Below are 24,238 nucleotides of genomic sequence, written 5' to 3'. Positions count from 1 at the left end.
AGGTAAGGTCAAGAAGCATTAAGTGAAAAATCTGGCCAGGCTCATAAGGGTTAACAGAACTGAATTCAGGGGGAAAATCCGGAAAATTAAAATGAGATAAATTATTTGTCATTTGCCTGAAATACACAACCTTCTAAAGCTAAGCTAGAGTTTCAGGCAATAAGACAATTCCAACCTGGCTAAATTTTAACATCAGTGATTTTAAAAATAAATAATAAAACCTCATGAAATGACAATCTGCATTATTTATTTACAAGAAATAAAGAGAAAATAACCAACTATGAAACAACACTAAGAACATGCTTATAAAAAGACAAACTATGATTAGTCAATTTAGAGGTTTGCTAAAATAAAGATAAGAGAGTCATGTTCTCATTTTTAATAGCTTGAAGTAAAAATTACACAAAAAATTCAACAATTCTAAAGAAATAATTCAATGTAACCAGAACTATAGAAAGATGGGGAAATGTCCTTTATCCTAAAGAGTTCTCTTGTTGCCAACTCAAGCAACAATGAAGTACTTTCTGACGCTAGTTTTATTTTTTTTCTAGGATTCCATTTAATTGAAAGTATGCAGTATTTTAGTGTCTGGCTTTTTTCATCTTGCATAATGCTTTTGAGATTTATCCATGTTATGTGTATCAAGGGTGTTTTGTTTTGTTCTTTGTATGGCTGAGATGTGTTCCATCGTGTGGATATGGTACAATTTGTTTATGCATTCATCAGTTTGGGGGATATTATGAATAAAACTCTATTAAAATTTGAATATGGGGGCAGCCCGGGTGGTTCGGCGGTTTAGCGCTGCCCTCAGCCCAGGGCCTGATCCTGGAAACCCGGGATCAAGTCCCACGTCAGGCTCCCCGCATGGAGCCTGCTTCTCCCTCTGCCTGTGTCTCTGCCTATCTCTCTCTCTCTCTCTCTCTCTCTGTGTCTCTCATGAAAAAATAAATAAAATCTTTAAAAAAATATTTGAATATGTTTTGTGTTGGTTTTTATCATATGTTCTCATGGATAAATAACGAAGAGGAGATTGATAGCTTATTTGATAAGAATGCATTAAATTGTTTTAAGAAACTGCCAAGACATTTTTTTAAAAAATACCATTTTGAACTTCTACAAGCAATATATAAAATTTATAGTTGCTCCACACTCATACTTCATATTGTAAATGTTTAATTTTAGCCATTCTAGTGAGATACAGTAGTTGATCAGTGCAGTTTTAATTTAAACTTTGCTAATAACTTATTTCTGTTGAGTAGATTTTTGTTTATCATGCAATGCATATATCATCTTTAATGAAATACCTGTTCAAAATTTTTGCTCTTTTTTATTATTGAGTTTTCATAGCTCTTTACATATTTTGGAAACACATCCTCTCTTGGATATACATTCTGAAAACATTTTCCTCTAGTTTGCAGATGGTCTTAAGATAACACTTCCATATATTTCTCACATTTTTTGCAGTCTTGTTACCAGAGCCCATAACTGACTGCACTTTTATGCTGAAATCTGTTTTCAAGAATTTTGCTTGTTTTCAAGCAAACAGGCATGGAAGATAGAAGAAAATAGTCTTGAAAGATAAAAATGGTGGGTGTTTCCCTCAGGAACAAAGAGTAGGCTTATTTACTGCCCATTATAAAAAGATAATGCCTCCCTCCAGATAAAAATGTCGGGCAGCTTTGCTCACAACTAATTATAAAAGATTTATGCTCCCTAGGCTCAAAGTTTCCCTTCTATAATCCAATACAATGCATGCACAGACATCATCTGCTCCTTGTCACACGGTCCTTGAAATGGGGCTCAAGGAACCTGTACAAGACCTGATATTCTGGCTCCCGCTCTTATATAAGTAACAAATTATCCCTGGTCTCCAAGGGAGGAGTCCAATGCTTTCTGCCAGGTAGTGTGTTTCAGGAGTCATGGCCAGTTTTTAACTAAGATACATCATGTTAGCTCAGTAGCTTGCAAAAAGAGTAAAATCCCAGACTTTTCATAGTTCATAACACCCTTCTTGTTATCTTAATATTGTTTTTTAGCAATATTGTCAGTTTTTGCCTCATATACTTTAAAGCTTTATCATTGGCTTTATATACATTTACAATTCTTATTTCCCCTTCTTGAGTCTTTTAACATACTAAATGAAAAGTCTTTGTCTATATTTGTTAGTATTTCTTATTCTGCAGTCTATTTTGGCAATACACGATGGTTCTTTTGATGACTATTTGGTAGAGCTTTTCCATCCTTTTAGTTTGAATGTATATCTTTATACTTAAACTGGATTTCTGGTAGATGATGCATATTTGACTTTGTTCTTTTATTCTCTATGACAATCTGTGCCTCTTAATTGCAGTATTTAAGCCATTTCAAATTCATGTAACTATGAAGATGATTGGTTTAAGTCTACCATATACTGTTAGTTTTCTATTTGTTCTTTATGCTTGTTGCCCTTTCCTGCTTTCTTTGGATCAATTCAATTTTTTAAATTAAGTCAGGAATTTTCTTTCTTCAGTATTTTAAAGATGCCACTGTATTGTTTTTAACTTGTATGGTTTCTAAAGGTCTTTTTTTTTTTTTTTTTTAAGATTTTATTTATTTTTTCATGAGAGACAGAGAGAGAGATTGGAGAGACACAGGGAGAGGGAGAAGCAAGCTCCCTTCAGGGAGTACGAAACAGGATTCAGTCCTGGGATCCCAGAATCACGACCAGAGCTGAAAGCAGATGTTCAACCACTGAGCCACCCAGGCATCCCCAACTTTCATGGTTTCTAAGAAGTTTGTTGTAATTCTGATCTTTGTTCCTCTCTATGTATTGTGACTACTTTATCCAACTTCTGTTAAGATTTTTTCTTTTATACTCATTTTTATTATGTTTCTTCTATTTTGGGTTCATTGAACTTATTTATAGCTTTGTCAAATTGGAAACATTTTTGATAATTATTTTTAAAAACATTTTGTCCACAGCCCTCTTTATTTCTGGGGCCCCTCATTACACATGTGTTGGACCATTTGGTTTTCTTCCATAGGTTACTAATGTTCTGTTCATTCTTTAAACCTTTTTAACTCTGTTATTCATTTTGCATTCAATTAACTTCTGCTTCATGTTTTTAAGTTCACCGGACTTTACTTCTACAATATTTAATCTGTTGTTAAGCTTATCTAGGAATTTTATTTCATATAATTCATATTTCACCTCAAGAAGTTCCATTGGGTATCTTTTATATTGACCCTGTGCTTTCCATCATATTCATGTTTTCTTCTACCTTCATGAATGTAGGGACAGATTTATAGTAACTGTTTAACATTCTTGTCCACTGATTTCATCACTTCTGTCATTTGGGATATTTCTATTAATGGATTTTTTTTGCTTCAGGATAGAAGTCACTGTTACACATTCTTTTTACATGCCTAGTAATTTTTTACTGCACGTTAGACATTTTGAAGTATACATTGTTGTATGTTGGATTTTAAGGTGTCTTTGACTTTGTAATGTTACACAGTTAAGCCACTTTTGAGACTTCCTTATAAGCTATGTTAAAGAAGGGACAGAGAAGCTTACTGTCTAAAACTAACTTAACACCACTCCTAATGAAATATACCTTTTTGAACTCTAACTTTGCCTCAAGTATTAAGTGGCTTTCTACTTTCACTGGGGAAAATCCCAAGTATTCCTAGACTTGTGTGAGTTCTAGGAATTGTTTATCATATGCCTTCTGGTGCGTCTTTCCTTGGCCTTTGCTTGTTTCCTTCCAGACACATACAAATATATCCTCTATGACACACTGAGGGAAACATCTCTCTACATTTTCAGTGTTCATTCTCATTATTTCATTCTTTCTCTTTCTCATTCATTTTCTTTCTCTCTCTCCCCACAGTTTTTCTTTTCTAGTACACTGAAAAATTTTAGACCTTTAGACTATTCTGGACTTTGATTTCAGTCTCTGTAACTCAGCACAACTCCTGGACTCTATTTACATTTTCAATCTCTACTCTGTGACCTGGAGACTGTCTCCAGAAATTCAGTTGACACAATAATAGGATTCTCCTTTTATTATCCTTCTCTCAAGGATCATAGGCCTGTGCTGCCTATGATCCAATGGCTGAATAACATTGTTTTATACTCTTTTGTCCAGATTCTAGTTGTTTAAGGTATGAGAGTATATCAGATCCCTCTTAATCTACAATGGCTAGAAACAAAAGTAAAAAGTTATATTCTTAATTCCTTTTTTCTGCAATCCATCCTGAAAACATATTGGGTGTTATTAGTTTTTCACATTAAACCTCAAAAACTTCCACTAGTTTGCTACTTTCCTTTATCTAGCTAAGAATTGCCATTAAACCTTAGAGAAGAAATATTTTGTACTGACAGCTTGCAACATGTTTGAATTAGATTGTCTTCCAAATCTAATGAGGAAATATAAATAATAAAAAATAACATAAGATATAGTGAGCATGGAGTTAAAACTATTCTCCAGATTTGTCTTGAAACACTTAAAACACTAAGGTCTATTTTAGAATATCTCTTGCCAGAATCCCCATTGGCACCTTTTTTTTTTTTCAGGGATCTGGGAAAAATTTGATACATAGTGAAGTATTAGCCATACAGTATATTTAAGGGGGCAATAAGTCAAGATATGCCTTTATTGTGGTGCTGAGCAGGGGAAAAGAAGGTAAACCAGCTGTCTAAAACATAAAGGCAGGTGATGAGTACAAAGGAACCAATAATAAAACAGTTAATGGACATTTGGAAATGCAACTGATGCCCATGAAAATGAGGAACAACTCAGGAAGGGTGGAAGCTGGTTATATCTGCTCTATGGCATACATTTACCATCTTACAGGCTTCCTTACAATATGCTACTGATATAGTTAATTGGGCAAATAAAATTCATCAAATTCAGAAGGCTGCTTAACCATGAAGTATAATGAAAAGCAAATGTACTGAGCTTTGAAATGGCATTGCATGTTATACTCTCCCTTTTAGAATATCATCCCCCAGAATCAAAAATACATACATCTGGAGAAAGGACAGCTATTTTATTAAAACAAAATCCCTTCATAGTCTTGCCAGATAAATTTCAGTGCTCCACCAAGGCAGTAAACCTTACAAATCTAAAGAAACATTCAAAAAGGACGTTGACAACTTTTAAAATACTTATATTTGAAAGAACTATTTTTGTTGGCATACATGTACAAATACACATTGTGCTATAAAGGTAAATAAGGGCACCTTCACCCAAGTCATGAGAGTTTGTTCCTGGGAAGTGCAGCCAAATAATTTTAGGAAAAACAATATATAAAACACTATTCTAAAAAGTCTCTTTTTCACTACTGTTCACTTTTATTATTTTCAGCTAATTTTGAATATTATATATAAATAAGACTTGGTTAATATAAAAAAGGATGACATACCATAATATAAATGTTTAAAAGGTAAAAAAAAAAAAAAAAAGTTTGCAAAGGTTGTACATTGCAGCTGTGAAGAATGTGTAGGAATATCACTTGGAATACTGCATATTCTCACATCCCAAGCACCCTGGGGCATAATAGAACCACTGCCTTACTCTTTTAGAGTAAAAATGTTAACTATCCTGTGCTTTATTTCAAAAAATTGAGGGTGCATCAGGTTTCTTTTAGGAATTGAAAAGAAATATTTTTCTAAAGTTCTCTTCTTAAACCATTTATTTTTATGTTTTAACACAGGGTAGCATAATAATCACCTGTGACTTCAACTAAAAAAACGAAGTTAAATGAATTGCTGCCTGTGATCAGAAGATATTTTCCTTAGTTCCAGCAAAGGGAAATTTAGATATGTTAACATTCATATCCAATCTACAAGACCACCCAGAAAACCCATTCAAATCAACAGCTTCACAAAGGTGGTCTTTATCAAATAATGCAACATTTTACTGCGAACTCTGGGGATACTTCAAAATAGTTGTGTGCGTGGGGCCAGAGAAGTGGGGAAGGAGGAGGATATTGAGAGATTCAGCAACATCACTGATTATTCAACCTACCTGAAGACATAGAACTAAGAATGGGGGATTAGGAAGTGTAAAAGGAAAGCATGGGGTCTACTTATTAGCCTCCTATTATTCTAAGTATTTTATTCAGCTGCTTGGTTAGCAACACAAAATTACGTATGCATTACAAGCAAGTGTTTAATCCACTGCGCAAACTTAGTGATCCAGGGCCACCACTTGCAGCTGTAGTGTCTTTTAGATCTGGAGTGGTGCAGGGCACAATCTTCTCAGCAACATACAATGGCCCTATTTTCAAGAGCCCAGAAACAAAATGAAATCAATAACTGAGAACGATGCTTCTGTCAGGAACATCTAATCCATTAGATTCAGAAATATACAGAAAACAGATCATAATAAGATGCAAGGTTCAAATACACTCCTAGAAGAACAAATCTGAATGAATGAATGAATGAATGAATGAATGAAGAGCTTTTCCTCTTCCTTTTTATCTGCCTTCACCAGAATAGTTTTCCTTAAATGCTTTCTTTTACTGACATTAGTTTCATCCTGACCTTGCCATCTGTCCTCTGTTAGTTTTCTCAACAAAATGTTGATGTCCAGATATACATTCCCTTTATTTCCATATTATCTGTGTCTCAAGGTTCCCTTTTCTTGAAATTTCACAATGAAAGGATGATTTCTGACAGCAATAGAGACTGTCATCTAGCTCTGTCTTACACATTCTTTGGTTATTGGTTTTATGAACAACACATATGTTACCATAAAATATCTTTCTCTTTCCTGTTTTAAATGCTTAAACAGTGAAAGTGACTGAATAGAAAAGCATAATGTTGAAAAAGTATGATAGACTTCTGTAAAGGTGACTTTTAATTCAAGAAATTTTTTTTATTATTATCAAGATAAAATATAAAGAATGAGCTTCTAATATTTAACAAAGTTGACATTTTAGGTGGAGACTATTATTTTTGTTTGATTTCTTAATCTTTTACCCTGCACTCATATATGCTTGCTAAATATTTTTATAACATTCTGTTTCTTATTCCCCCTACAATGCTTCCACAAAATATTTATAAGCTTTAGAGGGTGGGTAAGGATGAGGATAGGAAAAAAAGGGATAACTAAGGTTGGTATTAAAAACTTCAGTCTATTTCTCTTTATTCAATGGCTGTATTTTTTAATGAATTGGAGAGAGTCTACAAACTTAAAAGAAATGAGAATGAAGAAAAATTTGCTGTTAATCTGCTATTAAGTAGCTGGTAATAAACTAGATTTTCATCTACTAGAAGAGGAAGTTCAACTCTTAGTAACCTCAGCTTAAAATTCTCATTATTAGTCAACTCTTGTACATTCAGGATGAGTAGCATATGTATAGCATAGTTATGTTAGTATTCAGTTCAGGCATAAAGGCAAAAGGGAGTGAGGTGAGGGGGAACCACTAAAAATATTTAGAAGATTCCCACTGGTCTCATAAAAAGTTCCCAGATACATCTATTGCTGCCATGAGTCTTCTCTTTGCCAAGTTCTGTAATAGCAACAAGAAGCTTTTGATATCAATCAATTCCACTATCACTGACAGATACCGCCTTAGTCACTGGAATGGCCTGCAATGGATTTTAAGAATATGGAAGAAACTTGCATGGCAAAAATAAAATGAATTAAGTACCATTTTAGCTAAAAATAGGATGGGCTGAAATCTATCAATAATGAGTACAAGACATATTACATGTGAATTTGGAATAGAGAATCAGGTAAAGAAGCAAGTTGCTAACTTTTAAAATAATCTGACTTTTCCTTAATTAAATTTAGATACTAATGGATACATTTATTTTCATATTCCTTATCATAAATAAACTAAAATCCCTCATATATATTTCTGGAGTGGATAGAATAAAAGCTGCTTTTCTCAAATGCAGGTAGGATGAAAGGTGAAATGTCAAAGATGAAAAATAATCTATTATTTGTCTCTCCTCTCCTATGAACACTTGTTGATGGACACCATCAGATGCTAACCTGGAATCTTGCAAATGTAATAATTTACTCCTGCTGGTCCTAACAGAATTGTTAACTTTTACATGAGGCCATTGAAAACAAATGTTAGTATTCACATACTCTTACTCTTGGGTATAACACAGCCAACTTTCCACACTTCATGACAAAAAACAGGCAAACAAAGCAAAACAAAACTCTTTGAAGAAACAAACATGGAAAGTTTCATAATTCTAATTGGATGGGATAGATTCTTCTCCCATAAAGCCAATTTCCCTGTTTCCTATTAAACATTAAAATTGCTCATTAGAAATATATCATTTTCATAGGACAGTTTTTAAAACCATGCCCGAAAGTATGTGCATTCTAGAAGTTTTATTTCTGTAATTCTTTCTGCAATAATGGCATTATTTGCATTTTCTACTGTACACATTCCAGATTCTCATGAAACAAGATATTTGGAATTTCTCTGAGGATGACATTAGGAAGAATAAACTCAATTGTATGTCTTACTAAGAGTCATTTCAATTATTAAATTCCCATATTCTTTGAAATTGCCTTTTGTTTATATTCATCAAGAAGGAATCCTTAACTTTCTCCTGCTCATGTGTATTCTCTGTGTGTGTGTGTGTGTCTCTCCCCCCTCTCTCACACACACACACAGAGCTTCTTTTCTACACATATTTATTTCACCATAACTCAGCTACTAATTCACCTGCTTAATGCATCTTACTTAAAAAGTATTTTCTGAATAGCCCAAAGTTATTAAATGATAAAATCAGATTCTATGTATGTAGGCCTCTTCATACTGTTGAGGAAATACACAAAAATACTGCCTGATCTCTGAAAGATTCTTAGAAACACATTTACCCAGCTGAATTTACCTTTGAGGGTTAAAATAAGATAAATGGGAGACCAGTGCTGACTTTTTCCCCACCAGCTTGTATCTCTCAGCTGGGTTTTAAGAGCTATCTTACATAGCTAGCATGTGGAGACCATAACTGCTACAGTGTACATAAACAAGAAAAATAATGAAAATAACACACCATGAGAACTATAATAAAGGTGAAATGATCATTTAATTGCACATCTGGCAAAGCTAAGAAGTGAAAAGGAGAAAATGCTTTGTTAGAGAAACCTCAGGAGAGGTGAACATTTGCCTCTGCAGTAAAAAAGTAGAGTGTGGTCTTGACAGGATCACTAGAACTTTGCAGAGCATTTTAATCAAGTAATGCTGTCAAGGAAACTTTAAAGGAAAAAAAAGAAAGAGACTTTTTTTATATTAAGTAAACTTAGCAGCTTTTCTTCTTGAGTTTTTCTCTAGAGGATTTGATTTAAACAAAGCATCTCTGGCAAAGAGTAAGACTTATTATTCCTTCACAGAATATTCAATATAAGTGGGAAATTACCAGTAAATCTTAAAGAGGGTAGAGCAATTTCAGGCAGTGCTAAACAGTGAGCTCCATTTAGATAAGCTTTTTTAAGTTTGCTTCTTCTCTTTCTGTCTCATTTACATTTTACTGCTGCCATTTCTTCCTATGCATCTGAGCCCCAACAAAAATTCCACAAATGTCTCACCAAAATGTATATGGTAAGTTAGGGTCAACAAAGAGCCAATCAGAAGATGCAGAGTATCATAACAGATTGGAGAGGAAGTGAAAAAAACTGAAAATAAAAGGAACAACCAGAGTCTGAAGTAGGAGGTAAAATACCAACTCTGCAGGCACACTTTCACCCAATTCAGCTTGTCCATTAGCAAGAATACATAGAGCTGAAACACATATTTGGAACTTTACTACTCTCTCTCAACGGTAAGCTTTAAAAGTTCACTGAAAACCAGTGAGCATTGTCTCCATCATTTAGAGATCATAAGGATGTTTAAAATTGAGCTGAAACATAAAGCCCTAAAGCTACATTACTCATTTCAAATTTGCCTATTAATATAAATCTATTTTTTTCTCCAATCCTGGCTTACAGAAGGGGGTGGAGGGGTGGCAAATAATAAAACAAAGCAAACATAAAGCCAAAGCAAACAAGATAAGGAGCCTGTGATACTCAAAGCCCACCACGTGCAGAGAGGGGTGCGAGAAGGCAGCTAAGCAAGGGTAGGGCCCAGGATTAGGGTTACAAGAGTGATGCAGATAACTGTTGCTTGTCAGAGGCGACGTGGTGGTTTTACCTTTCATTTTTCTAGTCATTTGTGCTTGCAGTAAATGAAGATGCAGGACTTCTGGACAGTCCTGAATGATACACTCATAGGAAAATAACCAAAGGGAAATAAATTGCTTCATCAGAACTTATCTAAAAATACTGACCAAGTACCAATTCTTTTCTGAAAATGAGAACAGTGATTTTCCACTATATTCACTTTTAGGAAGTTGACAAATTCCTTCTCTTTGCAGAAGTGTCCCTTCTTCTCTGATGGAGCTAACACATTTATTTACGTATGAATCATATTAGAGGGGTCAACAAGTCTGAAAATATAGGTGAATACATTAAATGATATATAGATATTATGATGCAATACATCCTAAAATAACAGTCTTTGCTTCCAGACTTTCTGCTTCTAGTATCTTTTAACAGCCTTTATTCTTAATCCCTTTCCAACGAATACCACATTCATCTCCCCCTTAACACATCTTGTAATTATCCATAAATCTCCACCTATTCATTCTTAATTATTCTTCCCTCAAATTTCTTCCTGCCTTTGAAACTCTATCTTCTATTTCCTCAATACTCCTGCTTTTTATTCCCTGCCCTCTAAAATCACTTGATATATGAGACTAGCTAAACATAGACTATAATGTATTTCAGCTTCTCACCTCCCCTGGTATATACTTAAATATTAAGAGGTTCCAAAATACCATAAATTATCAATAGAAAATCATCCAGTTTTCCTTAGACATGAGATTATTTTATTGGAATATCTAAAAATTGCTAAGTACCACACCCAAGTTCTAGTTTTGATAGATCATACTTGGCAATCTAAAAATTACAGTGTACTTGTTCAGAAAGGATGTGGAGATGAGATGTATGAGAAAAAAGATCTGATGAATTATGACAACTCAGGAAGCCATGACCACACTATATATTAGAACTAAAATGGTCTAAAATAAAGTGATAATTATATGAGACTACAACATAACTTTAAAAGCTGCAATGTACTGAAGATGATACACATGATAATTTGGAAAGCTATTCATCATATATCAGGGTTTTTAATGCACTATATTTAACTTAGCTAATCATAATAGAGACCATTAGCTTCTCCAAACATTAAAAAGGAATGGCCAATATTTACTGTATGCTTCTGAAAATACACATGTGTCATCCTAGCAATGAGAAAAGAGTAGCACCATCACCCAGCAGTATCTTCACAGAACAAGATTTTCAAGTTTCGCCGCTTGGATTTTTAAAGTAATTGCATCACTGCCCACCCCTGTATCCTCCTGCCCAAGGCAGATCTGCATTTGCTTCTCTATAAACAACAGAAGTAACTGTACTGCCCTAAGTAACAAGACTGCACTGAGCTAAATAGTAAGCTACGACTAAAATTACCGTCTGCAACATATTTGCTTTTTGCATTATTTATTTACTCAGCCTAAAATTTTACTCTGAAATAATGAAGAACATCTGATTCGCAGTGAAGAGAGCCAGAACTAAGATTTAAGAAACGGGTAATCCTTCCAGCAGCAGCGCTCAGCACCTTGTTCATTAGCCGGCTGCACGCTGACGTCCCTGACCACTGGCTCCCCTGACCGCCTTCGAGGACCCTTCCAGTAACCGCGCCAGCTCAAATGACAGCACAGTCAGTACACCTTGCGGCGTGCATCTCCACTCTTGGGGAAAATAAAAATTTCTCTTCGTCTCCCAAAAGTGGGGCCCGCACTCAAGGAGCTCTTCGGGTTCCCAGCTCACCGACGCCCAGAACCAGCAGCAGTCGTCTCATCACCAGCAAGCGGAGACAGAGTCTTGCTTTGAGGCCTGTACCTCCAGCGTTTCACTGTTTGGCCGTCGCTGGTTTTTAATCACAGGTGAGTCCCACTAATGGGCAATTCCAGGAGTCTCATTAAGGAGGAAAGTAGGCCTGGGCTAGTGAGGGCTCATGTTCTCAGTGTGCAAAGGGCTTCTCAGTCTGTTCCACAAAACCCAGTTTTTTTCCCTCTCCTTCTGTAACTGCCTCTGCTTACCACACATCAGTTGTTTCTCTTGGCTCTAACCCAGCCCATCCTTTTGAATTCAGGCTCCTCTCCTGGTTGTTGTTTTCTTGGTATAACATTTCAAATAACCATCTCTGTTGCTTTGGTGTTGCTTTATTTATTTCGCTTTTAATTTGCATGGTGTAGAGTCTGGTGGAAGTAGAGTTCAATGCCAGACCATGGCAGGGAAAGCAGAATGTCTGACTTGAAGACATCATCCCAGAGGATGATTGAGAAATTTGTCATAAGAAGGAAACGTTAAGAGCTGTTGAGATGTTCTCCCCAAATCAGACATACGGAAGGCCATGAGCCTCTGTGGGCATGGACACGCTGCTGCCTCTGAAAGATCAGACTTGTGACTGTCCATAAACCTCCTCCGTGACATCAGGTCAGTGGTTCTTTAAAGCTGTCTGGCTTCCCAATCACCTGGAGGGTATGCTAACGCACAGCTGACTAGGGCCCACCCCTAGAGCCTCTGAAATGGTAGATCAGGGTTCCGAGGATTTGCTTTTCTAGCAAGTTCCTAAGTGCTGCTGATCTCAAGACCGAACACTGTGAACCACTGTTTTGTAGTGTGCCATAAAGAGAAGAGGAAGAAACTGGATTTACTTCTGAAAATAACTTAGGTGTATTTACATTGGATGCCAGAAAAAAAAAAATACTGAAAGATATGAGGACATTGACGTTTTAGAATTTGCCACTCTTTACTGAAGTATTTTTGATTAGCATCAGACTCTAATCTTTCATACATATGGATTTTAAGATTTTGTTTATTTACTTAGAGAGAGAGGGAGGCAGGGAAGGAGGGAGGGAGGGAGGGAGAGAGAGAGAGAGAGAGAGAGAGAGGAGCGCGAGCCCGTACAAGCAGTGGAGGATTGGCAGAGGGTGAGAGTAGAAGCAGGCTCCCCTTGGATGGAGCAGGGAGCCCCATGCAGGGCTTGATCCCAGGACCCCAAGATCTCACCCTGAGCAGTCTGTAGATGCTTAACTAATTGAGCCACCCAGTTACCCCGATACTTCTTTTTGAACCATCTCTTAAGATACACATTTGTTCAGTCTTCCTAAGCCCTTTTATTGGATGGGTTCTTATTTCTCCCAGGCTATTTTCTGGGGGTGCCTTTAGAATTAGGGATAGCTCCTTGATGTGGGACTATAACTACTGAAAGGAGGATGCAGAATTAGTCGCTAACAAAAATGGCAAAAAAAACCCAAAATCAATCAAGCCTGGTGATATCAGTGGCAGGAACTAATGGGCACTTTCAGGGCCTCCTAAGATCAATTCCAGACTTGTTTTTTTACCCTGCTAAAGATCGCATTCCTGGGAAAGAAATTCGATTCATGAAATGGGTTACATTCCTATCTCTCAGCCAGAAAAAGTGGAATACCTTGATATATCATCCCACAAAGACAATATCTAATTGCAACGACTCGTTTCCAAAAGTAAAATGAGTGCACTATGAAGAAAATAATTAGAAATAAATGTTGGGCAGGTAAAAACAAAAGATGTCCAATGCACACAGGTTCCTTGGTTGTCTATAAAATGCCCAGGTGCCAATGTTCAATAGAATCGCATTACCCGTAAGAGGTCGGTGACTTTTTATTTCCAAAGAATGTCTTTTCTCAATTCTTGAGTTTTACTCAATGATCAAATGTGATTTTTAGTATATCAGAAATAAAGTTCCCCAATACTTTATTGGGACTAAATCTCTGATCTCTGAAGTGATCATGGAAATCAGGGTAGGAAGAAATAAATAACAAAATGCTATTTACTAAATGACTTAAGTTATTTATTTTCATGTTTGACTAATTCGTTGGGTTTCCATCAGAGTAAGATTTCCAGATATTTTCAGTCCAAGGAAGGTATAAAGAAAGTGGAAGGAATTGAACTGGAAGTTGATGTTTGTTCCAATTAAAGAATTTGAATTGCATGGAGTTTAGCAACAGGATATGGATTGTTATTTCAGGCTAGGCGCAGTAAAAGAAAACAATGGAAAATACACATCTCACGGAATGAAGGAATCCAAGGAGAATGGAAAAAAAAATTTTTTCTATGCTTATGTTTACCAATTTGCTTAATATTATGAAGAAATGTCAAGGTTGAGGGTAAATAAAAATATGGTGACAATGGAATCAGGGTTCATAATCAGCATCTCCTAAGAACCACCCCAATTGATGACTGATTTGGAGGATTAAGAAGATAAAAAATCTTAAGGGATCAAACCAAGGAAGGAGGAAACTTCTATTTTAAGTTCATATACAGTAAAAAATAATTCTAATGGAATAGGTTTATTAAAAAAATCATAAGCTTGAAAATAAGTTTTCCATTAATGCAAACATTTAAATTGAATACAGTTTTAATATTCACAAAATGATCTTTTCTTAGTATATCAAATAAACAGTAGGTCATAATTTGTCCTATCATGTCATAAAAACATGATCTGGCAATTTCACTCCTGGACATATACCCTAAAGAATTAAAAACAGATACTAAAGAATCACATGCACATGCATGTTCATAACAGCACTATTATTCATAATAGTCCAAAGGAGGAAACAGACCAAAGGGCCATCAATGGATGAATGGAAAAACAAATCATGGTTTATACATACAATGAAATATGCAGCCATAAAAAGGAATGAAGCACTGATACAGCTACAATGTGAATGAACCTTGAAAACATTATGGTAAGTGAAAGAAGCCAGACACAAAGGTTATAGAGCATATGATTCCAACTTCTACGAAATATCCAGAATAGGTAAACACACAGAGACAGAATGCAGACTGGTGGTTGCCAGAAAGAGGAAATGTGGACCAACTGCTTAATGTGTACAGGGTTTCCTCTGGAGGTGATGAAAGTGTTTGAACATGTGAGGTTGAGCTGGCGTGGTCGCACAGCACTGTCAATATGCTAAATGCCACTGAATTGTTCACTTCAAAATGGTTAACTCTGTGTTATCTTATTTTACACACCCCAGTAAATGTGTCTCTCCCTTCTTCCTATGTATCCACGTCCTTGTCTTCTAGAGCCAATTCAAATGCCATTTACTTATTATGACCTTCCTCGACAATTCCATACCCAAGTTAACCTTCACTTTTCCGAGCTAGTTTTTGTTGCATTTCACATTCAATCCCTCCATCAGCAGGTATTTATTAAGCATCCACTACATATTGGGCACAGGAAAAGCTTTGGTGAACCCGTTCTGACAACTGGTGAACCCGTTCTGACAATTATTTAGTCCAACTAAAGAAAAGTCTAGCATCACACCAACAAAAGTGCTTTAATAAAAAGAAACATTTCCTAAGGATGTAAAACTGAATAACCTGAGACTTGGTGGAGAGTGGGGGTCAGAAAAGACTTCTCTCTCTCTTTTTTAAAGATTCTATTTATTTATCTATTCATGAGAGACACTGAGAGAGGCAGAGACACAAGCAGAGGGAGAAGCAGGATCCCCACAGGGAGCCGATGTAGGACTCAATCCCAGGACCCCGGGATCACAAACCTGACTCAAAGGCAGATGCTCAAACACTGAGCTACCCAGGTGCCCCAGGAAAGACTTCTCTTAATACATGTCTTACCATATGCTCTTAATTATTGAAAACTATAATTAGTTTTTGCAATTAAATTATAATATCGTAGAGGTCAGGGGCCTTTATATACTAGAAAATGTGGCTAGATACTATGCAAATTATCCTACTCTTGAGCAATACTGAGGGGTGCCTGGGTGGCTCAGGTAAGCATGTGCCTTGGGCTCCTGTCATGATTTCAGGGTCCTGAGATTGAGCCCCTCATCGGGCTCCCTGCTCAGTGGGGTGTCTGCATCTTCTTCTTCCCTCTACCTCTTCCCTCCTATTCTTGCTCTCTCTCTCTCTCTCTCTCTCTCTCTCCAAGAAATAAAATCTTTTTTTAAAAAAAAAGTGATACTGAAAAAATGGGAGAATGGTAAATGATGAATGGACATCCATGGACAATAGGACCAGAGGGTGAAAACCTGTTTTTAGAGAAATTTGTAGTAGTACCTAATAACTACAATCCTAATTAACACTTTTATAGTTTAAAAAACTCATCTACTATGCATGTTTACATGTCATTTTTAAGACAAATCTTTTAAATTGAATGGTTAAATTTTTCCATTTAAGAAACCTAATTGCTTTGAATATTTATTATCAGTAATCATATCAAGGGCTCTGATTAGAAAATTGTTTTATTTTTATCATTCTTTGCATGTTTTAAAATGAGGTTTTCTGAATTAAAATGAGAAAACTTAAGAAAACTGATTTAACAAAAAGAACTTGCGACAATTAAAAAAACAACGTAATTTCAATATTGGCCTACTTTTATTCATAGAGTCTAGGCAGAAATATTTGTTAAGTATAAAGTATTAAAACATTTTTTTAAAGATTTATTTTAGAGATGGAGATAGAGAGTGAGAGAGGGAGAGAGCACAGTGGGAATGGGCAGAGGGAGAAGAGGAGAGAGAATCTAGGGCAGACTCTCCCTGGTAAGCACAAGGCCCAAGACAGGGCTTGACCCCAGGACTGAGATCATGATGTGAGCCAAAATCAAGAGTCGGATGCTCAACCAACTGAGCCACCCAGGCATCCCAAGAATTAAAACATTTTAATGAAATGCATTTGCTGATATTGTGCCTGAAATTTCTTGATTTCACTTTAATTAACATTTCCAAAAACTATTTAAGCCTGGAAAGGGAAATCTGTTCAAACCCCTCTTGGTCTGCAAAACTGTCCTAAGTTTTAAAATATTTTATGATTCTAAAACAGTTATCAGTCTATTAATGAATTCATGTAATATCATTTCAAACCAATCAACAACACACTAAGTAAGAGCTGATCAGATTACCCATGGGCATAAAAACAAATATCTTATACATAAAAATGTGTAAAACGACTAAGAAATTCAGAAAGTAGACCAACAGAAATAGAAATTAAACTGAAAAAGAAGGAAAAACCTGGATCAATCTTGAGCAGAACAGTTTGAATAGTCAGGCATTTGAGAATCTGGTTTTAATAGATCCTTGATTTAATATTTTTACAACAGCAAAGGTGACAAGCCAATAAAAATATTTGGCAATTCAATTTTTGCTGCATTGGAGCAACCAGGAACCCAACCAAAGGCAGATCTGATACAAAAACCAAGTACATATCTGCCAAACATTAAAGCCAAAATGATTTGTAATTCACCGTGGAAAAAGCCACACAACAGTGGTTTTGCTGTGAAATGGAAATTAGCTATTTAACCCAATTTAAATGACAGAGTTCAAATATAAAGAATAAACAACTCACATCAACAAAGTATTTTTTATTCTGAATTTTTTTCATAACTAAAAAACTAAGAAAGATAGTAACTAATTCCTCGGGTTCACTGGATAAAACATAAAAAATAAAGCAAGAAAGAAAGCTAGGCAGTGTGATATTTGTTATTAAAATGTTATTGAGCATAGGATGTTATACAATAAATGTAACCTTTTAAATTATCTTAAAGAGTTTTCAAGTATTAAGTGCATAAGAAGAATGTAGTTTTTAAAGTTCTTTGAGGCTTCATTAACATAGTTTACTTCAAGCACGTTTACATTACCCTAGGATCCATTTCTAGAAACTAATTATTTGAATTTCTCAGAGAAGAGCTCTGTTTTTCTTTTGAATACCTGAAAATAATAGCAAACACATTTCTTCTTTTTCCTTATTTCCTTCCTAAAAAATCACAGATAACACTGATTGAGCTATAAATGTAAACCACACAGTTAATGTAATATAAAATTCATGATACACTTAACTTCTCAAATCCCCTATGTTTCATTTTCTAGAGTCCATTATTATGGGAAGATTAATTACATTTGCTATAAAAGTTATGCAGATCTTTTCAGCCGATTCCTGTCCATTGACTGCTGAACATCTAGGCTACGTTGGGTAAAGAGAGAAGAGAAAAGTGACATAGGTAGCATCAAAATATATCCCAAGCCCTCGGGGCAAGAATCCTTTCCCATATTCTTTTATTTATACAAATATTTTAAGGTCAGAGGCTTCTTTTAAACGATGGGAATTATTTTAAATAGTGGTTTAACCTACTTTTCTATCCATATGTACAATCCAATACAATGCTCAAAACTGGGCCCCGGGGAGACAAAACGACCATACATTCATTCACTCATTTATCAAATACCCAGTTAGCAGCAACTATAAGCAAAAGTGCTATATAAAGAGGGAGAGACATAAGACGTGACATGTCTCACTCAGTAACTTACTAACTGAAAAGGAAGCTAAAACAAGGGCATTTCATTTAGAAATCATTTAAGAGGGAAGATGAAAGTCTCTGATATGCTAAGGGTGTTACACACTAAAGGCTGCAGGATGGAGTAACTGTAGGACATCAGGGGAGTCTTTCTTCCAGGTAATGACCTAAAGTCTTAGCAAGTTACAATAAGCATGCCAAATTGTGTTAGTGAGAACAAAACCCAAGAAAGTAATATTTAACTTTTCTATACTAAGTTTTCCAATTTTCTAGGGAACACATTACTTTTTTAGAGTTTTAGCATAAAAAATATTCCAAGCTTAATTTTTATTTACTAAAGAAAGAATGAAAAAAAAAAAAAAAAAGCCCATACTATTGCTTTCTAAGTCTCTGAAAATCAGTACTGTAAGTAGTAAACACTATCAAAACAGAAATTTCCAGAGATTTGAGAAAACAAATATCCCTCTCACCCCCTGGATGTATGTACGTGCAGGAGAAACAGGAAGAAATGGTGAGACTGTGGATTTGGAAAATAGGAGCAGAAATTAAAATTCACATAATAATTTAAGATCAATAACATATCCCAAACCATTTTCAGTTAAGGTTTAGTTTTGTTCACAAAGATGTATGCTATGTGATGACAGAAATGACGTATACGGTGTGTTATATGATCATGTAACTGGGAGAAAGGGACTGATACTGAGTAAGTAAGGTCTGTGTGACAGCCAGTCAGCCAGGCTGATTTCATGTACTTAGTTTACCAAATACTCACCACCATGCTCTGAGGGGGGGATATCAATTTGCAGCTGCTGCTGTTGTTGGAACTAAGTTTCTGTGAGATTAAGTGTTGTACTCAAGGTCAGTCTGGATTAGAATCTGGACTAAAAGATAATTTTTTTTTCAGAATCTAATGCTCAGGTACTCTAGTGCTCTAATACTCAAAGAAACAGATATCGGGCTGATGAGGAATGATGGCTGTCATGCTTTTTTGTTAACTACCTCTTTAACAAAGTTACACAATGTACTGAATAATCATAATGTTCTAAAAAGTGATAAGGAGAGCATCCTAGATGAATCAAAGGACTTTAGAGTAAAGAGAAAATCTAGTAACTGCTAACATCTCTCTTTCATAAAAAGCAAAAAAATAAATAAATGAGGAGTTTTGTATTCATGTGTTTCATCTCACAAATCTGTATTAACTAAAAAGCAGATCTGAAAAATATTTCCCCAATTAACTCTTCACAACTTATTCTGGTATAAACTTAGATATTTAGGCCAATTTAATAGATGTCAGAGTGTGTTCTTACTTCACATTTTAAAAGTACAGTTGCATAATTATTTCCAAGAAAAATTATAAATTGTTTATAGACCACAGTTGCTCCTATTATACTTAAAAACCAAGAGAAAAAAATGCCTATTTCCTTTGTTAGTGAATATTATAAAACTAAGGCTAATATCAAGCCAATGACTTTGGGGGAAGGGGTGCAAAAGCTCTCATTATTTTATAAATATTTAATAACCATCATAATTTTCACATTCCTTCAAGAGAAATATGAGCCCCAAGAACATCAGAGCACTGTACATTCACTAGCACCCATTTACTTTACATCATAGTAGAAAGCACTTTCCTACAATAATAGCCAAACTGAAGTTAGTGTGATTTGTAGATGTGAATGCCTCAGTGTATTAGCTTTGGGAGTTGAGTTCCATGTTCCATTTCCGCTTTGGGAAAAGTTTCATTTCTAAAGCCCACCCATAAATACAGCTAGTCCCTTCCTGCTTTACCTTTTCCCTTTTGGCTTATTCCTATACTTAGCAAGCCAAATTGAATTTTTGGAGTGGCTGCCAAGTTCAAGGCCTCAAATGCCATTTCATGACACTACTGTTGATGTTCCATAAGAGTACAAGTCCATTATTATAAGACTACTATTCACCTATAGTTTGACATATTTCAACCAAGTTATACCTCACAGAAAGCAAATGGATGTGATGGTGAGAACAAAACCTGTTAGCACATTAACTGTGTCACTAATTTTTTCTGATATTGATTCCCCATATCACTGAGATTAATGTTGAGATTCTGGGACATACAAATAATGCAATAGCAGTGTAATTAATAAGTACAAATAAATTTAAAAATTATACATATATATGTGTATATATATAATTTATATTGTACAATTTATATAATATATAAACATAGATATATTTAAGATACATACACACTTGTGACACTGTATAGTATGTACCATAATCAAAAGTCTCTATTCTGCAGTTGGGTAGCCAAGGTCCCAGCCCCATGCACCACAGTAGCAGCATGCCCCACCCTTGTCAGGCTGGGGAGCACCTGGCCTCAGCATGCCACAGCCAGTGGGCAAAAGCAGCCCACACAGGGAATGCCCCCTGACTGCCTTACTCTGGTGGCTAGAGGGGAGTGCATTTCTGGGACTCACAGGTCTGAAACAATCAGAGAAACAGCCCTTGGCAGGATACTACCTTCAGCGTACTGCATAAACAGCAGATTGAAACAGAACCCCAGTCTTCCTACGAAAAGACCCTATTTTCTTGTCATGGAGCCTGAGGGGCAGCGTTTAGGTTTACCACACATCCCAAGGCTACAGAGGTGCCCCCAGAAAACATGGGCAGGAAAACACCATATTAGTGCCCTATTATGCCATCACCAAAGCTCACTGATACCTCTAAGATGGGAGCTTATATACACATTTAAAGGCATAATTTCTGCTTCACTCAGGGCACACCTCCAGATCTCCTGGTCTGGAAGTCGGCATGGTTTACAATTATAGCCCACTAGACAGTTTATATTTACCTATTTTAAAAGCTGCTGCCTGATAATCTGGCCTACAGTTAGCCTAAAATTAGGTATTATCTGAAACCCTTTCCTTTGGAACGCTGGCAGGTCTTGGAATACCCTCAACAACTAGGACCCATCAAGATTTAGACAGTCACAAAGGTCCAAGAATCAATCAAAAACTAGGGCAACTTTGCACAAAAAGGTTCATCTGTAGAAGGACACTGTTTTAAGACTGACTGGGAGAGATAGCTGTTTCACCTAATGCATAGAAACAAATACAGAGAGTCAAGGGAAATAAAGACAGAGAAAAATGTTCCAAACAAAAAGAACAGATCTCAGAAAAAGACCTTAATGAAATAGAGAAAAATAGTCACCTGATAAAAGTTCAAATCATAAAGACATTCCTCAAACCCAGGAGAATAGATGAATAAAGTGAGAACTTAAACAAAGAGATGTAAAAAAGTAAATACAAAACAGAAGTCAGAGACCTGAAGAGCACAATAGCTGAACTAAGAAAAAAAAAATACACACACACATTTATATACACACACTAGAGGGGTTCAATAACACATTAGATAAAGTAGGAGAATAGATAAAGTAGAAGAATGAATCAGCAACCTGGAAGACAGTATACTGGAAATTACCCAGTCAGAGCAGCACAAAGAAAAAAGAGTCTTAAAAAGTAAAAGTATCTTAAGGGAACTGTGGAACAATATCAAGCAAAATAATATCAACATTATAGGGGACCCAGAGGAGAAGAGTGAAAAAAGGGCTAGAAAACCTATTTAAAGAAATAATGGCTGAACACTTCCTAACTTGAAAAAGAAACAGATATCCAGCTCCAGGAAGCAAAGAGACTGTCAAATAAGATGAACACAGAGAGAGCCACACCAAGACAGTTCATAAGTAAAATGTCAAAAATTAAAGACAGGATATTAAAAGCTACAAGAAAAAGAAAAACTTGTTACATACAATGGAACCCCCATACGACTATCAGCTGATTTCCCAGCAGAAAATCTGCAAGCCAGAAGAGAGTAGCATGATCTACTCCAAATGCTGAAAGGAAAAATCTTCCAACTAAGAATAGTCTACCCAGCTAAATTATCATTCACAGTGAAAGAAACGATAGAGTTTTCCAGAAAAGCAAAAAGTTAAGATATTCATCTGTACTAATCAAGTCTTACAAGAAATGTTAAAGACTTCTTTAAGCTAAAAAGAAAGGCACTAACTAATAACAAAAAAATATACAAAAATAAAATCTCACTATTAAATGCAAATATATAGTAAAGGTAGTAGATTAACCACTTACAAAGCTAACATGAGGGTTAAAAGACAAGAATTGTAAACATAAATATAATTACAATAATTACTTAAGGAATATACAAAATAAAAAGATGTAAAATAATGACATCAACACCAGAACATTTTGGGTACCTGGGTGGCTTAGTGATTGAGCATCTGCCTTTGGCTCAGGTCGTGATCTCAGGGTCCTGGGATTCAGTGCAGCATCAGGCTCTCCATGGGGAGCCTGTTTCTCCCTCTGCCTAATTCTCTACCTCTGTGTGTGTGTGTCTCATGAATAAATAAATGAAATCTTAAAACAAAACAAAACAATAAACCAGAACACTTGCAAGGGATAAAAATGTAGTTTAGAATGCATTCAAACTGAAAATGCTACTAACTGACCACAGACTGTTTGTTACATATAAAGGATGCTATATGTGAACCTCAATGTAACCACAAACCAAAAATCTACAGTAGATACACAAAAGAGTTTGAGAAATAAATCTAACACTAAAGAAAATCACAAGGAAAGAGAGCAAGAAAAACAGGGGAAGAACATAAACAACCAAAAAAACAAACAACAAAATGGTGATCAGTATATACCTATCAATAATTATTTTAAATAGAAATAGACTAAATTCTGCAACCAAAAGGCATAGAGTGACTAAATAGATTTTTTTTTTAAAAAAGACCTATCAATATGTTGCTTATAAGAAACTCACTTCAGATCTAAGAACACACAGAGACTGAAAGAGAGGGGATGGAAAAATAAATCCATACAAATGAAAATGAAAAGAAAGCTGCTAATACCTATACTTACATCAGACAAAATAGACTTTAAAACCAAGACTAAAATAAAAGATCAAGGGATCCCTGGGTGGCGCAGCGGTTTAGCGCCTGCCTTTGACCCAGGGTGCGATCCTGGAGACCCGGGATCGAATCCCACATCGGGCTCCTGGTGCATGGAGCCTGCTTCTCCCTCTGCCTGTGTCTCTGCCTCTCTCTCTCTCTCTCTCTCTCTCTCTCTCTCTCTGTGTGACTATCATAAATAAAAAATAAAATAAAATAAAATAAAATAAAATAAAATAAAATAAAATATCAAGAAGGGCATTACATAATGATAAAGGAGATAATTCAATAAGAGGATGAAACATTTATAAATATTTATGCATACAATTTAGGAGAACTTAAATTCATAAAGTGAATATTAATAGATCTAAGAAAAGAAAGTGACAGCAATATAGTAATAGTGGTGAATTCTAATATCACCACCATAATGAATAAATCATCCATGCAAAAAATCAATCAGGAAACATGAGCCTTAAATAACACATTAGAACCGATGGACTTGATAGATATATCCAAAACATCCCATCCAAAAGTAATAGAATACACATTCTTCTCTTGTGTACACTAGATATTCTCTGAGATAAACCACATATTAGGTCAAAAAACAAGTCTAAAAGAACTGAAATCAAATCAAACATCTTTTCTGACAAGAATAGTATAAAACAAGAAATCAATTACAGAAAGAAAACTAGAAAAATAAAAAAAAAGAAAACTAGAAAAATCACAAATATGTGGGGGTTAAAGAACATGCTACTGAATAACCAGTGGGCTAAAAAATAAATTTAGAAAAAGAAATATATCCCTGATACAAAGAACATGCTACTGAATAACCAGTGGGCCAAAAAATAAATTAAGAAAAAGAAATATATCCCTGATACA

At 35.4% G+C, this 24,238-nt stretch overlaps 1 protein-coding gene and 1 long non-coding RNA gene across 11 annotated transcripts in view; one reads left to right on the top strand and one right to left on the bottom strand.

Moving 5' to 3' along the window:
• Positions 1-24,238, bottom strand: part of NAV3 (neuron navigator 3) — a 1,006,607-nt gene that overhangs the window by 359,361 nt on the left and 623,008 nt on the right. The window lies entirely within an intron of this gene.
• LOC144281598 (uncharacterized) overlaps positions 11,431-24,238 on the top strand; it is a 72,548-nt gene continuing 59,740 nt past the window's right edge. For both annotated transcript variants that reach the window (XR_013350038.1, XR_013350039.1), the window contains exon 1: positions 11,431-12,001. This is a non-coding gene — a long non-coding RNA (uncharacterized LOC144281598). The remainder of the gene's footprint in view (positions 12,002-24,238) is intronic.

The sequence above is a fragment of the Canis aureus genome, chromosome 13, assembly GCF_053574225.1.
Source record: "Canis aureus isolate CA01 chromosome 13, VMU_Caureus_v.1.0, whole genome shotgun sequence".
NCBI lineage: Eukaryota > Metazoa > Chordata > Mammalia > Carnivora > Canidae > Canis > Canis aureus.
The sequence above is the reverse complement of the archived record's forward strand: the minus strand, read 5'-3'. Positions and strand labels throughout refer to the sequence as shown.